Raw genomic sequence first — 6,000 nt, forward strand, 5'->3', positions numbered from 1 at the left:
AATATATAGTTTCTACTGAATATATTCAAAATGTAATGAATACATATTTTCAAAATGTTTAAATCAACTTTATATTTGCTAAAACTACATTTAGGCAATTTAATCATGAAAATACACATACACATTTATTATTATTATTATTATTATTATTATTATTATTATTATTATTATTTACATGACATTTCCAGGCACAGTGCTTGATAGTTATGAGTGTTCTTTGCCTGTGTCCTCAGACAGTAGAAACAGATGCAGTGTTGCAGATTTTTTCTGATTACAGATGTTTACAGATAGATAAGGGGGTTAAACATGTGATTGACAGCTGTAATTACCAATCACTGGATCAGCTTCCATCAGACATGACCTGGATATGATTTTACTGTTGTGCTCAGGCTCGTCTTTATTCCATAGTTTTCACCTCCTTGACTCCTCATTGTTTAATAGTGACCCAGAATTCGATCTCAGTGTGCCATCATGAATTATGTCTCAATTCCCTAAAATGCACACTGAGGACAGAAGACGGAGAAGGCTGGCTGGAGGAGCCGTGGAGCTATGACCAAGTATACACCTGTGTCCTCAGACATTACTTTGATCATTCTGTTCAGTGATTAGACAGTGGCGTCTAAAGGAAATGTGACACATGCCTGGATAATGCAAGCCACAACAAAGGTAGGACTTGAAGAATGAAAGCTGTACTTTTGTTTTTTTCTTGCTCTTGTCCAGCGTCATAACAGCAGGATGGTGGTCTGGCTGCCTTGTTGCGCTGAACAAATTAGCTTTGCCAAGGGGAACTTCATAAGGTATATAAGGCTCCCCTTGATATTTTTATTGTCTTTTTTTTGGGTTTCGTTGAACCACAAAATGAAGATTGTACTCAATCTGAAGTTGCATTAGTTATCTAAAATCATCTGATCTATAATCAAAGTTGTGTGATTAAAAAAAAAAACCAAAAAACAAAACATCATCCCTACATCACTTACTGACTCAAGTTTAAGCGTAAGTTCATGAGCACCTGTTTGTCAGAGCTATAATACAGGGGTACAATACAAATAATGCAGAGATCAATTGCTTTTCATTCATTCATTCATTTTCTGAACCTGCTTTATCCTCACTAGGGTCACGGGGGTCGCTTGGAGCCTATCCCAGCTACATAGGGGCGAAGGCGGGGTACACCCTGGACAAGTCACCAGTTCATCACAGGGCTGACATACAGAGACAAACAATCACTCTCACATTCACACCTATGGGCAATTTAGATTAACCAGTTAACCTATTAGTGCATGTCTTTGGATGGTGGGAGGAAGCCGGAGTACCCGGAGAGAACCCACGCAGACACGGGGAGAACATGCAAACTCCACACAGAAAGGTCCCACCCCCCGTTGACTGGTGTTGGTCAATTGCTTTTGTTATTTATTAATCAATCAATTATTTTCTTTGATTCAATTTGATTAAATGATTATTTGAATAAGTAAAAAAAAAAAAAAAACGATAAAAGGTGAAAAAGACATCTGAAAATGACAAACAACTTTATTCCAGAACCAGTTGAAACAACAACCACAAAAAGTACAAAAGTAAAGGGATACATAAAAAATCTATAGAAACAACAACAATAATAACAATATAAAAGTATATATAAAAATGTCTATAAACAACAACAAACAAGTCGACAATCGACAAACAGTATGTGGACTGCAGTCTTCAACACATTTGGATCCAACTTAATACCTTCTAACAACTTAAAATGGAACTAAAATACAACTGAAAAAATAAAGACAAATATTTTTTATGTTTGTGTGAAATCTTCAAAGTTTAAAACAGTATGTGATGGTTCCATGACGTATGGGGGAATGGTAAAAGAAACTGCACTACACCTCCAGTCCAGTAGGTGGTGGTAAGAAGAAGAGGAAGCTGAAGGCCCAAAAAGCATGATGGTGCTATTGAGGTTTTGCACAAACATCACATGATCACATGGTTTTCTGTTTACGACGCCATATTGGTAGGCAAGCTTTCCTTGGACCGTACAAGGTGTTAAACGATGGACCTGCTAAACTCCTGTGTGCCATTTATTACTTAGCTTTCACCAAGTATAAGTTAGGCATACAGACCACTCAGTTCCATTGGTGGCAGCAGTGGTTCTGTTCTGCCAACTGCTGTTTATAGTTATTACTGCGGTTAGCATAGCTTCCCAGTATTGTTAGCCTGTGTGCGTGTTGCGCTTAGTGGCATGGAAAAAAAGAATTCTCATCATGTGGTACAGTGATGAAGACCCCTTTAAAACCTACCAGGAGGGCTTCCCCTGGCCTATCACCCTATAGAGAGAGAGTGATTGTGGATCTACCTGCTCCCTTTGCCAGCGATGGCAGTCAGAGTTTCCTCAGCTGGAAGTGGTAGTCGGAGCTACGGCGGGCGACACCGGTGAGTTCAGCGGGGAGCTGGTGACAGTACTCCCCCACCTGTTTGTGCAAGTCTGCTTTTCTACTATAGGACAGCCTTCCCGATGCGGTCAAGTCAAATTATGCGGCTGTGAAAGAGAAGATGGGATCGGCTTTTGGACAGAGACAGTTAATGGACCATTTTAGAGCTAACATATTGGCTTGTTCACGAGTTCCGGGGCAGAGCCTGGAGGTGTACGCGGCTGATGTGAGCCAGCTGGTAGCTGGTACTCGTGTTTTTGCCTCCGAGTTGTGCACGCATCACTGTTGTTAGTAAACATTGAAACTATCTATGGTGCCTTTATCACAAGCAGACATACTCGCAAACATGAGTCCAAAGAAAACCACGATATAGAGCAAAAGTTCTGACTTTCTGGATCCAGATAGCATGCCTACCAATATGGCAGTGTAAACAACAATCACATGACCAGTGACGTCAGCTGCAAGTCCTCAATAAACAGCGACTGACAAGCACACATCATTGTTTGTGCGACACAATACCCCAGGATGGAGGATGCCCAAGTTGTTCTGTTGTTCCTCATGTTTTACTACATTGCAAATAAAACCATGCAATCTGAATGGGAAAGATGACAGAGGAGAAAATCTGAGCGGTAAAACGTCGAGTTGCACAAGGACTTTTGATTATGATTTTTGTAAATTTACTGTAAATACTTGTTTGCATGTTTGTAACCATGACCCCTTTTTGAAAATAAATGTTGACATCTTCAATGTTATTCTTTCTCGGTTACTGAATCAGTTAATATATATTTTTAATATATATACTGTATATACACACACATACACACATACCGGAGAAAAAAAAATTATCAGCTAAGTTTCAGCCCCATAAACTTGTCACAGTTGCAGTATTCAAACACATTTTAGCTAAACATGTACTGATACAGTTCATGTACATTCAGAAGCTAAGCTCTAGCACCATAAATTTACACAGTACTTCAAGTGGGTGGTTTTGGTTTAACGTTTTGGTGGTTGTTGAATCACTTAATCCATCTGGAATACATTTTAGGTGAAGTTATAAAGTCATACAGATTTATTCAAATGCCTGCATTTAATACTACTTGCATATTACTTAAATAAGTATTTATACTCTAGTTATATTTTGATGCCTTGTAAATGAACAGGCAATATTAGGTTAGATTTTTTTTTGTAATAAAAAACTGAAACGCAAAACAAAAGGTGTAAAAAACAAGGTGCCTTGAGATTAAAAAGGAAATTAACATCTGCAAAAGGTCAGGGCTTCTGGTCAAGTGTCTGGACAAGCTTGTTCAGGACAGTCAGAAAGCCAGCCTGGAACACCCTCTTGTGCTGTCTTGTGTTGTGCGCATCCTCTCGGACACTGTTATGGTCCTTTCGTTTCTTATAATCCTGCTTAAGTTTCTTCAGCTTTCTTGTATTTGTATAGATGTGTGTCTTATATTTAGCACCACCAGCTTGTTGGCTAATTTTACATAAACTCGACCAATCCGTGTTGTCAGTTCAAAGTCCCTCTGAATTTCCTCCTCCACAAATCCGCTCAAAAGAGCCTGGACCTCATCATCCGTTCACTTGTTGTAACTTCTCTGTGGGTCCATTTTCCAAACCATCAAAAGACAAAGCTTGTGGAAATGATATAAACCAAAGTCTGCTGCTGCACAGTTTCTTAGTGGCGGGTGAACGGAATGCGGAATGCTGCAAGTGTAGTCCACCAATCCTGGTCCTGGCTGGTCTGGTCCCTGGGCTGTGGCTGTGTGATTGGGGGGCTGGAGGTCGCATGAGAAGGTGATGGTGTCCTCCCCTCCTTGGGCTGTGTGTGTTTGGTTCCACCCCTCATAGCCATATTAATTTAAATTACTTGACATAAACTCTGATTGATATGTATTGATATAAATTATTTTAAATACTGAATTATTTAGCCCATTTTTACTGTTATCGTGCCTCTGCTGCTGCTACAGTAATAACAAATAAGACTATTAGTATTATTACTATATATTATATTATCATTATCATTATTATAATAATCCTTTGCACTCTCACCCCCCCTTTCTCACTTTCATTCACGCTCCCCCTCTCCCATCCCTATCACCCCTAATCAACCCATACTGTGGACTTTGAGAATGAGGCCTGAGATCATGCAGATAGTGAAAAAATCTTGTGTCACCTGGAAGACCTGTTCACTTTCAAGTATCCTGCAATGCAGAAAACAGGGAGAAGTGGGAGGACGTCCAGCTTGCCATGTTTAATGCAAACAGGACATTTCCACAGCAAAGCCAACCCCAACTGGGCGGAACGGGTGGCAGGAGGGTGGACCAGACAGAGAGAAGATCCAATTGTGTGTCACTGTTGTGGGGGGTGTGAGCATTGGCAGGCAGAGTGTCCCGAGTGATTGAGGAAGTCAGCCTTCCCAAAATCTGATTGAGGGGAGAAGGGGATTCCAGAGGAGCAGACTCCAGACAGGGGCTGGCATTCTTCAGAACCACAAGTATCGCACCTGACATTTACTTGATCAGATTTGTTCACCATGAATTCCAGTAGTGAGGGTTATAAGACATTTCCAAAATTAACTCTTATGGAGTCAAAATACTCAAGTAAAGTTTTTAGTAGATTCAGGTGCAACTAATTTAGTTTTACGAATAGATGCCTTACCACAGCACCCAAAGAAAAGTGGGAGGACGTGTGACAATTGGGTCTAGTGGTGTTCCAACAACAGAAAGTTGCTCAGTTCCTTTAAGATGTGAACTAAACAAACAAGTGATAAAACATTCCTTTTTAGTGTCATGAAATTGTCCAATAAATTTGATGGGAGGAGCTTAGGGCCAGATAGAGAATATGAGAAGGCATGGTACACTGAGATAGAATCAGAGGAGCTGAGGATGAAACATTTATTGGAAGGACAAGGTGGCTGCTGTAAGTGTTTCTCTTTCTCCATCTCAAGGAAAAGGTTTTCCCCACATATCATTGGCTAAGCCAGCAGATTTCAATGGCGTGAGCTGACCCTGGATCTGCAGAACTGTTTCTGCCTCACAGACTTTGGACCGGCTGCAAGAGGATCATAAGATAGAGTTCAGCGCTGAGGGTAATGTGTATCGATCGAAGTTGGACAACACATTGTTGGTCCAGAGGTCAGTAGAGCTCGTGACAAGCATTAATCTGTTTACATTGGCAGAAACAGATAACATTCCAGAGTTGACTGAAGTCCGCTTCATTATGGACTACACATGAAAATGGTGTAGGACTTATAGAAGACGTTGAGCCTCTGATAGATGCACCTCAAATTTGAGTATAGACCATGGTTGAAACCGCACCCCTTAATGGGAAGCTTGTTAATTGGACAGTAGTGCTACTCAAAACTTTGGTAGATAATAGACACAAAGTCAGTAAACAGAAGCTTCAGTTCCCAAACGAGTTGCTAGCAATACAGAAGTTTCCCAGGCCTGTGACCAAAAAAGCAATTGCTGAGCTTTAATTATCCATGGAAAATTTAAGTGCACATGATAATTATCTAAAATTCCTAATGCAGATAAAGCACTTGGGGATCTCTATCTCCACCCTGGGGCCTGCCCTGACCACTGAT

This window comes from Sphaeramia orbicularis, unplaced genomic scaffold (assembly GCF_902148855.1).
Source record: "Sphaeramia orbicularis unplaced genomic scaffold, fSphaOr1.1, whole genome shotgun sequence".
Lineage (NCBI taxonomy): Eukaryota > Metazoa > Chordata > Actinopteri > Kurtiformes > Apogonidae > Sphaeramia > Sphaeramia orbicularis.